The sequence below is a fragment of the Mytilus galloprovincialis genome, chromosome 11 (genome assembly GCF_965363235.1).
Source record: "Mytilus galloprovincialis chromosome 11, xbMytGall1.hap1.1, whole genome shotgun sequence".
Taxonomy (NCBI): domain Eukaryota; kingdom Metazoa; phylum Mollusca; class Bivalvia; order Mytilida; family Mytilidae; genus Mytilus; species Mytilus galloprovincialis.
In genome coordinates this window covers 51,144,261-51,162,723 of record NC_134848.1, presented here as the reverse complement: position 1 = coordinate 51,162,723, position 18,463 = coordinate 51,144,261, and the positions used below count along the sequence as shown (strand labels likewise).

Below are 18,463 nucleotides of genomic sequence, written 5' to 3'. Positions count from 1 at the left end.
AGTATATAGTATATTGGAGGAAACATTTCATAATAAATTTACAAGATATTGTAAAATTTGTTAAAATTCTTGAGCCAATATGAAAAATCCAATACTTAAGTTAGAAATAAAGCATTAAAAAGGCATTTAATGATTTAAATTAATCTAAAATTGGTTTACAAAGGTAAAAAGGGAAAACTATGGATTTTCCCTTTTAGAAATGGAATCAGTTATATGTTGTTCTCATTTACAAGCTTATAGGAACTATATCTTGTTTTAAATATCTACTACTTTTTATTTACTTGTTACATCTTACAAAATAAATCCAGATTATTTTTGCAAAGAATTTCGCTGATGCCGTTACTAAGGCCGTCTTTAACTTGTAGTGAGGTGAGAGTTTTTTGGGATGAAGAACATCAAAACCAGCGCTGTTCCTTGGCTATTTGTGATATTTTTTTTTATACAGTGCATGTACTGATTTTGGGTCTGGGATGAATAGCCCGTATCCTTTGTTTTTTTCTTATATATATTTACCGAATTTCGGGCGGCAGGCTCCTGGGAATGCTGCTGCCGGAACTGCCAGCGGTGTTGAGTGACATCCCCCAGTACAACTGCAACTCATCAAGCTGTCAAAGTTAGCTTGTTGGGACATATGAGCACTGGTCACAGACGGGAATGTGTCATGCTGTCTATGTAATGATGTGGAAATGTGTGCCTGAGTCTGTGACTGAGTCTGCGGCTGGGTAGTTGGTGTGGACAATGTTGAGGAGATCTGCCATTTGTCGATTTGTGCGTCAAATGACACAATAAATGGGGTAAAACACAGAACCGTTAAACAATACATGTATAAGTTGACATGTAATAAATAATAAACACTATAAAAAAGTTTGTTCAATAAATTTTATCAATAAAGGACAAGGTATGATAAAGGCATTTTTAGACGCCATCACCATGTGACTAATTATCAATTTCATAAAAATTCCCTACATTCAAGCATTTTACAGGTGGAAAAGTTACAAATAATGCATGCGCGCATCCATGAACCATCGAGATTTTTGGCATCGATGTTTCCCATACCAAAAGATAGGTTTGATATGAAAATGGAATTTTGAACGAATGCACACCTATTCATTTTCTCCCAAACATGACCAGATATTGCTCGAAACTATGCAATCCCTCAAATACTTGCACATGACGTCAAAAATACTATATGTCAGAACCCAAAAGGTTTTATCGAAACTTAGAAAAGCATTATAAATTCTATAAAAAAATTGTATTTTTATGGTATTTTGTGCATATAATATTTTTGTCATTTTAGGAGGCCAAAAATTTTCCTTTTCCCATTTTGAAATATCATATTTACCTAGGCCACAGGCTTGGGTGCAGACTCTCAGCCACAGACTCGAACCAATTGCAAAAGCCAGATCTAGACGAATCTAACTTCTTGGGGGATGATACAATAGGAGTAACAACAGTAGCCATGATCTTAGCTCGGAACTTGGCTGTTGCGTCGGCCCTCTCTTTCTTGTGACTTAAAAAGGCTGCATCCTGCTCCTTCATTTTCTCAATGTTTCTGTACATGTGTCTTCTTATTGCCTCCCATGGAGGAAGGAGGCATCTGTTCTAGGGAAATGGTCGAATGAGTTCCTACAGGATCTTCACGTCCATCAAGTACCATATTGATGTCGGTAATGTCCTCGTCATGCCTGTGCTGCATGTCCTGCGTTGATTCCTCATCTGCAATTGAGGATAAAGCATCGTCTACAGTAGCATCAGTAGCAGAAGTAATTTTTCCTTTAAGCTGAAAGTACAGAAACAAACATAATTAATAATTGAATTATTGAACGCAATAATACTGAAAACAATGAAATGTTTGAATTATACCTATGTATATGTCAAAAATGAAATATCAAATAGTATTTAAAATTTATCCAAACTTAAATATTTGTTTATTTTTAGCTTTGATCAAAATTGAATAAATACATTCATTTATTTGCATAATACTTGCATGAATAAAAACATTCAGCTATTTGCAAATTACTTGCATGAATAAATACATTCAGCTATTTGCATAATACTTGCATGAATAAATACATTCAGCTATTTGCATAATACTTGTATGAATAAATGCATTCAGCTATTTGCATAATATTGCATGAATAAAATAAATTTAGTTGTTTGCATAATACTCACACTTACAGGCGTCTTCTTCTTCACACGGTGGATATATGGCTTGTGAAATTTAAGGTTATCCAGTATCCACTTCTCACGGTCAGTCAGTTCGGCTCCTGATCCAGAGGGTCGGGCAGCCAGTTTACCATACCTCGTTCGAACACTGTCGTACCAGGTCAACAAACATCTAAATGAAAATACAGAAAAGAAAAGCAATGTAATTAAAAGAAACATATAAATGCTCATAAATCTCATAATTAAATTTCATAACTAAATCTCATACCTATCTACAAATTTACATCCCAAATAATCTCATAACTATCTTCACGTGTTACATTTTACATTAATCTAAACATTTAACATAAAAAAGCATTATCATAACTAAATCCCATAATAACTTACTATCTCTGGATAAGGATTATCTATTTTAAATGGAAACAATCTGTTTATAGCTGTTTGCAGAAGTGCTGAGGCTGAAGTGATTATCTGCCGTCGCACGATTTTTCTATAGGACGGGACTGTCACGTGGAACGGTTTCTAACGGATTGTTTCTGTTGGAGTCGGTTCACTGTCTGGTCACTGTCGGGTCTCTGTCGGATCGCATTCGGCAACTTCGGGATGCTGTCTGGACAGAATCGGGCTGTTTTTACCTGGCCAAAGATATGAATCAGATTAGAATCGGATTGAGAACGGGATAATCGGGACAAATTCGGCTGAAAACGGCTGAATCTGGACGCTTCCTGAACAATATCTGATTGTTGTCGTGATTAATTATTTTCTTTACAAATTTTAATTAAAGTTTGAATTTCCATCCACGATTCACAGGATCTTGATCAGACTTTTGACAAATTTTAATCGGGAATGGTCCTGTGAAGGAATGCAGTAAAAATCGTGAATGTGTGACCCCAGCTTAAATGGTATATTATAACAGTTTCTTACATATTTTTAAAAAGAGGTTAACATCGTAAGCTGTAGGACTGTTTTTTCCCGAGGCCCTTAAGAATATACATGTATTACTTAGGTGTACACACATTTTTATATTAATTTGTAGTCAATGTTCAGTCAGCTCTTTCATTTCAAAGATTAGTACAAGAATACTTTAAAGTTCATACCAAACTACATGTTCATTCTCATAACATTCACACTACCTTGGAAGCTATTTCTATTACTTTATTCTGCATGACCATTAACATGAAAATTGCTTGAGGACGATGTGCAGAGCTCACAATTTTTCACATTCACACTGTTATCATTTGTCACTGTACATGTACAATTTATAGCCTCTGAAAAAAAAATCTATAGTATTATCATTTACATCTACTTTACATACCTAGTACGCACGTACACGTATTTTGAACATAGGCTAGCTAAATATATAAAATATACACATAACCGTCACACTATAAAAGTCTCAAAATAAAATTCCAATCACGAAGGTTCCTCATACAGAATGCACGATATCAACTGGTGATGAAAGACCAAGCAAAAAAAAGATGCATGAAGAGTGGGTGCAAGGATGGGAGGGGCAGCAATGAATAATTAAACACACATTTGAAAATCTAGTCTACTTAATACAATTTTTAAAAGTATAATTATTTTTATTAAATCTTAAAGTCTCAGTTAATGAATATGTGAATTAACATTAAATAGTTTTATCTATTTACTCTCATAATACACAGTAAATAAATTAGTGTCATATTAACTTTAAAGATATAAAGGTCAATTATTAAAGGTCAAAGACTATAAATTTAGTTTTTTCTGAAATCCGAATTATCTAAAAAATATTTATGTGATTTATTTTGTAAATGTTATTAATTTAATACCAGTATACCAAAATAATATAAACTGCTTGAAGTACACAATCATAAACATTCTTAACTTTGTATGTAAAAAGTCTTAAAATCGTTAACTTCCCATGCAAAAGTAAAAAACTGTAAATTTCCCATGCAAAAAGTCATAAAACTTAAAGATTCTTATGTAAATAGTGTATACAAGGTTGTTGTGTTATGATTGTTAATTAAGTTTCCGTTTATTTTTTGGTGGTGGAACTGTTCGACATACGAAATTATGGTTATCCTATATCTAGTCACAGACTAAAACATTATTGAAATCTCAGCTAGTAGCCACATATATCATTTGCGCCGATGATAATTTTTTTCAATAAAATGTCTTTCATATAGTCCTGAGGCGGCAAAATAGCCACTGCCTTTTACTTACATTGCTTTCGGTCGGTAGTTATATCCTGCATTCCTTGTTTATCTTTATATGTATTAGTCCATATGGACTGGTGTGGACCCTCATATCACATCAAATTAGTTGTTATATTGTATAAAACAGAATCCGGGTCCGTTCGCCCTTATTCATGTTCGCTCTAGTACATTTTTACCTGTTTGTCCTGATTTTTATGTGTTGTTGTTATCCAGTTGCATAATGTTTATTATTAGAACAGAGTATATTAAAGTTTGTTGAAAACAATCGCTGAATATTTGTATTGACGCAACCAAATAATTATTTTCCTGTGATTTGCATAGATGAATTCTGGAATACAATGTATTTATCTTTATTGATATTTATTACCAATTTAAATAATTCTATTCAATCAATTTATGCAGTAAAATAATAAATGACCTTTCGATAAATATCCAAATTCCTGATCTTTTGTAAACATACATGTAATTGTTTCACATTCAATCAAGTCACTCACTAATCCTCACTGTTGCGTATATTTTATATACGAAAAACTTTAATGAAATTAAATATTGTTTTTTTTTCTTAATTAGTTAATTAAGGTATGACTGTATCTATTCGAAATAACATCAAACATGTGACCCACACTTCAATTTGAAAGAAAAAGATATTACAGTCATTCTTTCAACATTGTTCAAGTATAGTTTTCAATTATTGAAACTTGTGCGCACAACTTTAAAGCTTGTGCCCGAAGCGCTAGCCTGACCACTACCACCTAGTGATATGTCTCTAAACAAATTTTACCAAATATTGAATTCGAATATATAAAAATTAATCGATGAATTATTTTATACCTCGACTACTTACCCACTGATAATTGACATTTTAAATTTAATTTAGAAGCGACAGAGTTATCCGGTCAACCAAGGGTTCCCTAGAATCCTATCTCTCTTGGTCTCTCCATAGTCCCAAACCAATTCTGCATCTGTTGGTATATTAACTTCAGACACCAAGAAAAGTTTCTCACAACTTTTTCCTTTTGAATTATCATGCATCACAGATATAAGTTTAAAACTCGGAAACTGTTACGAATGATTGAAATATCGTGCTTAATTTTCCTCTTAATTAAACAAAACTCCACGCTTATTCCTTTTACCATCTAACACTATAAACTCGTTACAGGATCAAATACTGCTACTGGGGGCACATTTTTCTCTGTATATTCCTTCTCGTGATCTTCATTTTCGGAACTTGTTTGACGATGATGGTCAACAGCCTCAGTTTGAACATTCAGGTATCCAAGGTATATATCTTCAATATATGGAATAATTACCAACACGTCCCTTTGATGGCGATTTATTTCTTTTAATTTGTGATTCCTAGGCATTTAGTGTGCCGATTTTCAACACTTATGTACTTGATTAAGCCGACGTTCATAGTTAACTAATACACAGTTTAATTGACATGTCAGATATAATTTAGTCGTTGTATGTTGAAAAGTTTATACAGTGCTGGTCTCGATTGTTAAGTTAATGCATATATATGAATCATTATGATTAACAAACACAGGATGGGTTTATGAAATCATCCCGTTAGTTTTGCTGTAATAAAATTTGTGATCACAAAAGATCTATACCATGCGTACAGTTCCATTAAATTCTTCAAGAGTGCAAACAATACATTAATAAAATTCTTAACTTGGGGCATGAACAGATAAAGGTGACATTGTGAAAATTAACAAACCTTTTAGAATAAGTATATACATTTGTACCTCCTTTTTAACGCTTTGTCAACACTTTGAGTCCGTTCATTCGTCCGTCCGTCTGTCATCCATACATCTGTTAACTTTAAACAGTTTATCTTCTCCACTAAAACAACTACATGTAAAGGAAAATGGAAATAAACTAAGCAGGAAGCACCTACGTAAGGTCTTTCATACAATTTGCCCAGTTTGTCCAGATGGACAATCGCGTTGTTACTGATTGACTCAGTCCGCTTGTCCAAATAGAATTGAACTTGATAGAACACATATGTGGGATATTTTTACGAAGTTTTCTCTCTTTCTCACGAAGGACATTTATGCAGAAAAAAATGAAAAGGGGAAGTGAAGGTAGAGTGACTGCTTTAATACCATGCGAGCTATACATGCTCATCCCTTTGATCCTCTATTTTATATCTCGATCAGTAAGATGGTGACACACAGTACAGCACGCTACCTTATACATGTACATATACACCTATTACGAAAATTCACTGACTAGACAAAAGGTACATGATCGCAGGTGCTCGGGAAGGAAAAGCAGATCCTGTTCCACATCAGGCACCCCTCGTGTTACTTATGTTATAACAAATCCGGTAACGCCTGGCTAAAAATAAAAGAGGACAAACAGACAAACAGTAGAACACATGACACAACAGAGAAAACTAAAAAATAAGCAACACGAACCCCACCAAAACCTAGGGATAATCTCAGGTGCTCGGGAAGAGTAAGCAAATCCTGCTCCACATGTGGCACCCGTCGTGTTGCTTTTGTTATTACAAATCCGGTAAATAGTCTAAGTCGGTAGGTCACATTCATGAAAGGGAAGGGGATTGTAGTTACGACGTAAGAAACATATTCGATATCATTTGTGAAACGGTTATTCCATAACGGTCAACCAACTCGCAATGGCGTCCGTTAAATTTACGAAGGGATGATTTCAACTTCACCATTTGGAACTCTTGGTTTAATATCTTCCTTTATTGACAATTGGTTGAGGCAAACTCAATGTTGACTAGGGAAACGACAGAATTAGCACTTTTCCATTAATATAGGGCGTAACTTATGAAGTTATGAACTGTAAAAGTGACGCTATTCAATTACAAGTTTGATCTGTGTTTTGTGGTACAAGTATAACGTATAGATATTGTTACATTTGGTCAAATTATTTCAGCGAATAAGACATTTTTTTTATTAAAAACAGCAACAGGTGCAACGTAAGGGGAAAAGCTCACCTACCCGTGTGAAAATGATTTTAATCAGAAATCATAAATTACAAAAGATGATAATTACTAATTCTAGTTCCACGAATTTTTGTTTTCACGAATATAATCCGTTCTAACCAATTAAATAATTCGTTATCACAAATTACAAAAATATATTTTGCACTTTTTTTTACACCAAAAAACCCCATATTTCCGGCCCAAATTGTATTCAATTCAATCAGATGAAACATAAACGTTTTCAAATATTCGTAACTTATATTACATAAAAAGTAAAATCACAAAAATACTGAACTCAGAGGAAAATCAATTCGGAAAGTCCATTATCACATGGCAAAATCAAATAACAAAACACATAAAAAACGAATGGACAAAAACTGTCATATTCCTGACTTGGTACAGGCATTTTCAAATGTGGAAAATGGTGGATTCAACCTTGTTTTATAGCGCTAACCCTCTCACTTTGATGACAGTCTCATCAAATTCAGTTATATTTACAATGTTGCATTAACTAAACAGACACAACAAATAAAATAGTCAAAATATTGGTACAGCAGTCATCATCGTGTAACAATTTTAAAAGGAACTAAAAGGGCATCACCTTCCGTCCAATATCAGATAAAAACATATAATTAGAATAGTTTTATTTAAGATATTGAATTCCCTTACATTGGTGATTCTCTACGTAATATACTAACTAACAATCGCAAGATGTTTGAGGTAAAGCGACATTTATAAACGTTTGACTGGTTGAAATCAATTCGATAAACGAGGGTAGATGATCTAACTACTGATGCATCTAAGTTCTTCCTTAACATATACACTGTCTCCAATACATTTCAACAGGATAACAAAACGACTCAGACTTGCTTTTCATACATAACTGATAAAAAACTGACTAAAATGTAACAAGATGTGAACAATTGTAAGTCAAAATTTGACCTTCAACAACGGGCAAAAACCATAACGAATCTAAGCTATGAAAAAAGTAATCGATTAAAAATGAAGACGTTAGGCCTGAATTGAAATACAGCTTTGAAAAAAAAACCGACAGATGGCAACCATCGACAACCACTAGTTTTGGGCACTCGTGACAGGGATAAACATGTTTGTTAGCGCTCCACATTCCCTCCCAACCTCAACCCAACCAACCCCTCCTTCTTTCCTCCTTTATTGTTACAGGTTTGTAAAAACACAAAACTTAAAAGTGAGAATTGAAATGGGGAATACTAGTATATCAAAGAGAAAAAAAAGGACCAAAGAGCAGACAACTTACCACACAATATTCGCAGCTAGTGAAAGCTAGTTCAATGCCGCATTTTCAATTAATAGATAAACCATTTTCTAGTCAATTAAAATCTCAATCGGTACTCATCAAACAAATTTCGCAAAACTTAAGTTAACATCTGATTTTTTTGTTTTGCAGAACTTAAAATCTTGTACTAACAACCATTATTGCCATAAAGATGTCTACATCAGACATCAAAAGGGACTGTGGGATATTCTAAGTAGTTGTTAATCTATGGGTACCAATGTGTCCACTGATCAGTTGGTTCCATCATCAGGTGGATCCCCTCTTCCCGTCTGTTTCGGCGCTGTCCGCGACAATCTTCCTGTGCCTGTTTCCCAACTTTTCCAGCCAAGCTTCTTCTTATTGGTCCAGTTAGTCCTATGGACCCCAAAGGCTCTCCAAAATGTTTGAGAAACAAAGCCTCTACAGCCTACCTCCATTGGAAAATACCATGTCCTCCAATTCGGCTCTTGAATCGGAGGGTTGTTACAACCATTATTGTCATAAATATGTGTACATCAGACATAATAAAGGGAATGCGGAATATTCTAAGTAGTTTTTAATCTATGGATACCACTGCGCAGCTAGTTCCATCATCAGGTGGATCCCCTCTCCCCGACTGTTTCGGCGCTGTCCACGACAATCTTCCTCTGCCTGTTTCCCAACTTTTCCAACCAAGCTTTTCCTTATTGGTCGAGTTAGTCCCATGGACTCCAAAGGCTCTCTAAAATGTTTGAGAAACAAAGCCTCTACAGCCTACCTCCACTGGAAAATACCATGTCCTCCAATTTTTCTATTGAATGTCTGTTACCTGATACTTGGCAAGCTTTCTCTCATGTGCTTCTCCCAGTCTTGTTTCCCATAGCAAAAGAAAGACCTGTCTACTGATTATGGACCATAGCACAATGTCTTGTCGGAGGGTTTTGTTATAATCTCTCTTGGAAAGTTAGTCTTTTTGATAACCGATACATGTAACAGCGTTTTTAAAAATTATCTTAAATGAAAAAAAAAAAAAAAAAAACCAGATAACAGTGAATTCAAATATTTAAAAATTTAAAAAAAAAATAGACGTTATTTATTTTTCTCTATAATAAAAGTTCACAACAATGCCAACATCTAGAAATTGACAATGAGGGTCGTTTGAAAACAAAACTTTACGACAAAAGAGATGATTTCAGCTTTCCAATTGTGAACTTTCCATTTCTAAGTAGCAACATACCAGCAGCACCTGCATACGGGGAATATACCTCCCAATTGATACGATATTCCCGTGCTTGCATTTCTTATCATGATTTCCTTGCTAGAGTTGCTGCTCATAAGCTATTAAACCAAGAGTGAAGTTGAAATCATCCCTTCATAAATTTTACGGACGCCATCACGAATTGGTTGACCGTTATGGAATAACCGTTTCACAAATGATATCGGAAATGTTCCTTACGTCGTAAATACAACCCACTTCCCTTTTATGAATGTGACCTACCGAATTAGACTATTTACCGGATTTGTAATAACAAAAGCAACACGACGGGTGTTACATGTGGAGCAGGATTTGCTTACTCTTCCGGAGCACCTGAGATCATCCCTAGGTTTTGGTGGGGTTCGTGTTGCTTATTTTTTAGTTTTCTATGTTGTTTCATGTGTTCTATTGTTTGTCTGTTTGTCTTCTTTCATTTCTAGCCAGGCGTTGTCAGTTTATTTTCGATTTATGAGTTTGACTATTCCTCTGGTATCTTTCGTCTCTGTTTTAAGTAAACAGATAACAGCTTATTAGTCAATTACAGTTACCAGATATAGGAAGATGTGGTGTGAGTGCCAATGAGACAACTCTCCATCCAAATAACAATTTATAAAAGTAAACCATTAAAGGTCAATATACGACATTCAACACGTAGCCTTGGCTCACACCGAACAACAAGCTATAAATGGCCCCTACATTACTAGTGTAAAACCATTCAAACGGGAAAACCAACGGTCTAATGTTAACAGCACATATATCTTCAAAATAACAGTTAACAAAAGTTTTAAAATACCTAAAACACCTGAAAAAACAAAATCTTGCACCCCTTCTCAAAAATTATATTAAATCAAAATAGACTCAACTTTGCTCATATAAAACATGTACCAAATATATGCCAGGTATATTTCTATCGATTACTTAATTTTCCTGCATCAATCATCTTAAATATTTGCCACTAAAATATAAAGGCACAGAACCAGAACATAAGTTCACAGCACCAGAACCGTTTTACCTAATCACCAGCACATCGTCAGGACAATTTCGTTTAGCGAATTTGCAGGACTTTTGCAATACAATATTATTGTAATATTTCTTACATGGTATTTGCGACGTATCAGAGAAAAATAAAGCAACAGAACGGTTGTTTAATTACCGTTCTGATACAATCTAAACAAAATCATCAGCACAGAATCAGGACCCATCAGGACCATTCAGGACCGAATCACCATCAATGAACGTTTTATCACAGAACAACATTACCTGTCCTCATAATATGATAATAACATGGGCCCCACAGTTCAAATCAAAGCATGATTCTACATTAATTGTGAGTTCTGATCCTTACAGAAGGAGGTCGAAATGTTGTCATTTTAGAGCATCAGTGGAGCATTGAGTCACAATACATTGGTCAAAGAAACCCGGATATTCCATAATGTCGGAACCCTTGAGCTCGAAGATTAAATAAGAATATGGCCAGGAGCCAAAATTCCGTTTTATCCCCAATGATAACTCTATTGCCATCTTTTTTGTCGGGAAACCCCTGTTAAAAGATCGCATTGTGTAAACATCCACAATCGTAACCTTCCAATTTTTGTAAGTAAAGCCTTACAATAGAGTAGAGAACAAAGGAAGATGATACTTTTGAAATTTCATAACAGTTTCCTATCGATAACAGTACAATAAGTGTGCTCCACTATGCAATTGAACATACAAAGGATTGGTTTTGTAGTTGGCTTCCAAACACAGTTGCGTAAGGCAGGTCAAAAATATTTTAAAACTACGACACTCCTCAAATATTGATTTCGAAAACTCAATCAGCTAAGGTTGAACATTTAATTCTTAGTACAGTTGCATAAGGCAGTTTAAAAAAGAAACAAATGTGAAATATTGATCGCTTTTTTAATTTCTTACAACATGATAATGTTTCACAAACAAATAAAACAAAACAGTTCAGTTGAACATAAACACAAAATAAATATGAAGCACCATATCTATAAAAAGCATTTTCAATTGCCCCAAAAATATTATTTACAGTTACTATCTTCCGCACTCCCCTACCAATTATGACATATGAAGACGAACAATTCTTACAAGGAAACATAACTAGAGGCTCTAAAGAGCCTGTGTCGCTCACCTTAGTGACGTAGGTCTATGTGCATATCAAACAAAGGAAACAGATGGATTCATAACAAAATTGTGTTTTGGTGTTCATGATGTGTTTGTAGATCTTAATTACTGAACAATATTGCTGCTTACAATTATCTCTATCTATTATGAACTTGGTCAAGTTGACTTATTTGTTGATCATAGTTTGCTATTCTTATTTGCTGTTAACAGTTTACCTTTATCTAAGATAATATTGAAGATAATAACCAAAAACTTCAAAGTTTTCTTAAAATTACCAATTTAGGTGCAGGAACCCAACAATGGGTTGCCTGATTTGTCTGAAAATTTCAGGGCAGTAAGATCTTGACTTAATGAACATATTTTAATGAATGAGATTTGCTCAAAATGCTTTGAATTCAGAAATAATAGCCAAAAATTGCATTTTACCCCTATGTACTATTTTTAGCCATGTCGGCCATTTTGGTTCGTCGCCATGGTCATTGGACACATATTTAATACAACATGTACATACCCTTATGATGATGGTTGCCAAGTTTGGTTAAATTTGTCTAAGTAGTTTCAAATGTTTGAGAGGAGAAGATTTGTTTAAAAGATTACCAAACTTTTAGAAAAATGGTTAAAAATTCACTACAAAAAGCAATAACTCCTTGAGGGGTCAACTGACAATTTTGGTCATGTTGACTTATATATTTGTAGATCTTACTTTGCTGAACATCATTGCTGTTTACAGTCAAGATAATTACCAAAAACTGCAAAATTTCCGTAAAATTAATAATTCGGGGGCAGCAACCCAACAACGACCGGGTTGTTCGATTTATGTAAAAATTTCAGGGCGGATAGATCTTGACCTGATAAACAAATTTACTCTGTCACATTTGCTCTAAATGCTTTAGTTTCAGAGATATAAGCCAAAATCTACACTTTACCCTTATGTATTATTTTTAGCCATGGCAGCCATCTTGGTTGGTTGGCTGGGTCATCGGACACATTTTTTAAACAAGATACCCCAATGAGGATTGTGGCCAAGTTTGGTTAAATTGGGCACAGTAGTTTCAGAGGAGAAGATTTTTTTTAAAGATTACTAAAAATTTAGAAAATGGTTACAAATTGGCGATAACGGGCAATAACTCCTTCAGGGGTCAACTGACAATTTTTTTTTAATGTTGACTTATTCGTAGATCTTTCTTTGCTGAACACTATTGCTGTTTACAGTCTATCTCTATCTTTTATAAAATTCAAGATAATAACCAAAAACCTCAAAATTTCCTTAAAATTACTAATTCGGGGGCAGCAACCCAATAACAGGTTGTCAAATTTATCTGAAAATTTCAGGGCAGATAGATCTTGACCTGATAAACAGTTTTACCTAGTGTCAGATTTGCTCTAAATTCTTCGGTTTCAGAGATATAAGCCAAAATCTACATGTTTCCCCTATGTTCTGTTTTAAGACATGGCGGGCTTCCTAGTTGGTTGCCCGGGTCATTGGAGACGTTTTTTTAACTTGATAACCCAATGATGATTGTGGCCAAGTTTGGTTAAATTTGGCCCAGTAGTTTCAGAGGAGAAGATTTTTGTAAAAGTTGACGGACGACGGACTCAGGACGATGGATGCAGGACGACGGACGCCAAGTGATGAGAAAAACTCACTTGGTCCTTCGAGCCAGGTGAGCTAAAACATGCTATCGCTGTTTTCATTTTGAGCAAAACTGCAAACCCCTTGTTAGCCAAATTATTGAAATTAAATCAAGCATAACTATAGTGATCGCCTTTATGTCCACGTCACACTGTCCCGATTTTTACGCCATTGGCAACACGATTATGGAAATTTTCAAAATCGGGACTAATCGTATCCAGAACGGGCTATTCGTAGTGCCATCTTTAACCATCGTAGAACCATCGGCCACTTTTTCTAGCCTTCGGGGACAACTTCGGGAAGGGTTCTAAATGCTAACATGTTAAAAAATCCTCGAAGGTGCGTCCGATGTTGAGGGTTCGTATTGAGTTCGTATCACCATCCTCACCATCGAAATGTCACCGGGAATGCATCTTTGAACACCGTATTGCATTCGTGTTTCCATCGTTTCTATCGAGCAGTTTTGACATTACGATGTCTACACGAATGAATCACGCAGCTACCCGAAGGTCTTACGATAGCAACACGACTTCGTGAAGACCTCGTAATCCCGTCGTGTTGCCATCGAATAAAAGTACGAAGGTGACAAGATGGAACTACGACGGCAATAAATCCAGCTAAATGTAAGTTAATTTTCGCGCTTAAATTCATTTAAAGTGCCATGCGCGATATGCACTGGTCAGTCTAATACGACAGTTAAGAAAGACGTTCATAAAACATGGACCTCATATCATATGATTCTATGAGAACAAGAAAGGCGACAGCGTTGTTTCTATTAATTCAAATTTATGTCACGTATATTATACTAGATGCACATTTTTTTGTATTTTAAGAAAAAATATAACATCAAAACTATAGTTTTTCAATCACTAGAATAGGTAACTGGTTATTGATCGAATGATGACCGTGAAAGTAAATTCATGTGTGTTCTACTGGCCCTTTATGACGTACATGCTGTACAAAAAGAATTCCCTGACCAGTTTTAGCAATGAAATTTCAAAACCTGTACATTAGAATATATTTAAACCGCAACACCAAAAGTTGCGGAGTGCGATACATGCGATAGTCGGTTGAAGAGCTCTCGAATGGTGCTCATTTGTTTTCTGTTATTATGTATATATATGTCCACTTTAAATAAAACTTACTAACTTTCTTACTTTCAATCGTGTTATTAACAGTGAAAAACATGTGTTTATCTCTTGGACGATTCATGCATTGAATCTTCCGTCTGTCATATGTCCGGAGAGTTCGGCCAAGTACACCCACAGCTAGGTGCGTCTACTTAATACGCTGGATCAGACATTCACGATTTTTACTTCCGTCCTGTTGAAAATTTTAACTTTTATTAAAACTTGAAAAACATTTATTTAATCACGACAACAATCAGTTTGTTCTGGAAGCGTCAAAATTCATTTTTTTTTTCATCCAAACTTGTACCGATTATCCCGTCCTCCATCCGATTTTAGTCCGATTTGCATCTTTCCCATGGTTAAAAACGACCGAATATATCCTGACAGCGTCCCTATGAAGCTGAATGCGACCCAACAGACATCAGACAGTGACCAGACAGTGAACCGACGCTGACGGAAGATATCCGTTAGAAAACTGTCGCTATATTTTGGATGATCAGGTACTCTCGGAACGCAATCCTATCACAGACTTCTGAACCGCATTTCAAACGGCTTTGTATCGTGTTCTGTAATTTTCGGGACTCAGACGAGGGTATTGTTGCCAATTTCGTATTAATAACGGGACTGTTCCGGAACGGTTTCGTCAAAGACGGTTCGTATTCAGGATGTAATCTGGACTCAACCGACAAAACACAGCAATGACAAATCTCACCAAATCATGCCCGGTCCACAGGACAATGTCTAGACAACTCAGAACATTGTTACGATTTCGATCCGATATAGCAGAATCTGTCATGACATAATCATGATTGTAATTTGACTAGACAAAATCGGATGAGTTTTCCCGAATGTTACGAGACGCATCTAACTATCTGGGGTGCTTGTCCGACCTCTTCGATCCGTAAGAATATGTAACGAACGTTTACAACAGCGTTCAGGCAATAATAGGATATTCCAGATCATTGTGGAATCCGACTTTTTTACTTTTCGTGTTTTAACGATGTCTGATTTCTTACGGGAGCAATAATCGGCACTGTGTGAACGCCGCATAAACGTTTCAATTTTCAGTTACGATACACAGGATCTTAATCAGACTTGGGATAAATTCGAATCCGGAATTATCCTGTCATGGACAACAGTAAAAATCGTGAATGTGTAACCCTGGCTTAAATCGGCTCTATTTTAATGTCTCCGCGACAAATTGTCAGCGGGGCATATTTTTTTTTATATCCCTGTCTTTCCGTCGTCTGTAAATCTAATTTACAATAACAGTGGTACATATATATATTAAATGCTACCCCTCTATCAGCATATATGCTATATCCTATTAAGTAAAGTTAAGTTTCTGCTTTAACATGTTTAATGTAAATATTTTTAACATTTCTGAAATGGGTTTTCTAAGCAAAAGCAAATTCAGGATAAGAATAAAAATAAGAATAAGAATATTTTATTATTCCAATCACCAAAGTTTTTGGTGGAGGTAGTTTTTGATGAAGTTGAAGTCCAATCAATTTGAAACTTAGTACACATGTTCCCTATGATATGATCTTTCTAATATTAATGTCAAATTAAGTATTGACCCCAATTTCATGGTCCACTGAACAAAGAAAAAGATAGTGTGAAGCTCAGGTTAAAGTTTTTGTTCAAGGTAGTTTTTGATGAAGTTGAAGTCCAATCAACTTGAAAAATAGTACACATGTTAACCATGATATGATCTTTCTAATTTAATGCCAAATTAAAGTATTGACCCCAATTTCACGGTCCAGTGAACATGTAAAATGATAGTGCGAGTGGGGCATCCGTGTACTATGGACACATCCTTGTTATATAATAAAATGAAACATAAAAAAAAAAAAGTTCAGACAGGTGTTATTATCTTCATTCTATAAAAATCAAATACAGTTAGTTCCAGGCAGGATCAGAACCATAAAATCATTATTTGATTGTTTTTACATACATTAATTAACATTTCGTCTATAATCTAGACATGTAATAATATAGCTCCCTAAATATTTAAGTAGAGACAAATTTTCATTAGTAAATAACCAAACAAATTTTGCCTCATTTGAAAGATGTATAAAATTAGGACAAATACAGTTTATCTCCTTGAAAAATATCTCCCTATCATTTTTGTATGCTTGACAACTAGTTATAAAATGTTGTTCATCTTCAACCAGATTTATGATTAGGATGTGATTTAGATGTTTAAATTATTTTTGACGACCACTTCTTTAAAACACATTTTCTAATATACATATGGAAATGGGAAATATGTCAAAGAGTCAACAACCCGACCAAAGAGCAGACAATAGCCGAAAGCCACTAATGGATCTTCAACGCAGCGAGAAAATCCCACACCCGGAAGTGGCCCCTACATAATTTAGTGTACTAGTTAATTATATATATATAAAAAAATCAATACCCCTTCAGTCTGTCCCTGCTCACCAAGTGAATGATAGTTAGAATTCTAGTAGAATAAGTTTACTGTTAAAGTTTATAAATCTCAATTACGCGTAAACCGTAACAGTTTGTCGTCAACAGCACATTTGTATATTTACAAAATTAATCTAAGTACATACATATGTTAGCAACATTTATGGTGAACTACAACCTTGCAATATCTTTTCTACATTACATCCTATACATTTGACTGACAAAGTTCCTTTTTTTTCTTAACCATATAATGCTACTGTGAACCTCCTATATTTTTTTTTTCTACATCAATTTTGGAGAATATAGCAAATCACGAACTTTGTGAGGAGTAGGTGGTATCATTTTATTGTGAGAGCTATTCGATCTATACTTCTATTTATGTACGAGTATACGGTCCGGACCGTACGCGTACGGTCTAAATACTCATATGGTCTGGAACATATCTACATTTACGAAGGGAATTATAATGTTTTAGTTCCGTTTCTTCCTCTTTTTTTTATCTTTTTTTTTTCATTCAAGCTTTCCATGCAGGTAGTGTTTGGTTTTTTTTTTTTTTTACATTTTCTTGTTTTGTCTTTCAAATTTTAGCATATGAATAAATTATTACTTTTTACTGTATTTTTCATTTGTAGATTATATGTCAAAAATGGTTGCTGATGAATAGTTTACATTTTTTGGATTATTATCATTTTATTTAAAGACACAAAGATGACCAAGACAATAAGATAAAAAAATAAATCAGTCATCATGGCAGAAATCCTTATAATTGAGCCCTTGTATGAGTAATTTTCTTTCTGTAGAACCTCTAGTCTTATTGTCATTCTGAATTCTGCCCAACATTGTAATTATATAGAATGTATACATATAATTTGAATTTTGAATCAGTGTGGCTGTATCATATCTCTATCGTTGTTTCGGGTTGCCTTTTCTTATATGAACAGCAATAGTGTATGTTTCTATAAGGGCAACAATAATGATCAGCTTATATGGTTATGTGAAGTATTTGGAATTTGCTTTTATGCATTAAAACAAAGGGACAATCAAACTCATAACCAGAAGACAAACTGACATTGCACACACGTCATAGCAAAAAATCAAACAATAAAAAAAGACTAGCGCCAGTCTTCAAAGCACTACACAGAAAGCTAAGGATCAACAAATACCTAACAAATACTGGAAGAGGTCTCAGATGCCCAGCAAGGGTGAGCAGATCCTGCTCCACATGTGACAATAGTCTTGATGGTCATGTTTAATTCAGCTGACAAGTCTCGTGCATTCGAAGTGATGTCATA

The 18,463-nt window shown here is 34.8% G+C and overlaps 1 long non-coding RNA gene across 2 annotated transcripts; it reads right to left on the bottom strand.

Annotated features, from left to right (window-relative positions):
- Window positions 1–1,608: 1,608 nt before the first annotated feature.
- On the bottom strand, window positions 1,609–5,481 carry LOC143051213 (uncharacterized). Of its 2 annotated transcripts, none has more exons than XR_012970653.1 (4): window positions 5,206–5,481; window positions 3,300–3,434; window positions 2,173–2,801; window positions 1,609–1,780 (listed from the first exon to the last, which is right to left on the bottom strand). It is a non-coding gene; the product is annotated as an uncharacterized LOC143051213 (long non-coding RNA). The 2 variants fall into 2 exon arrangements; XR_012970654.1 differs by lacking the exon at window positions 5,206–5,481 and adding an exon at window positions 4,369–4,874.
- Between the last annotated feature and the right edge of the window lie 12,982 nt (window positions 5,482–18,463).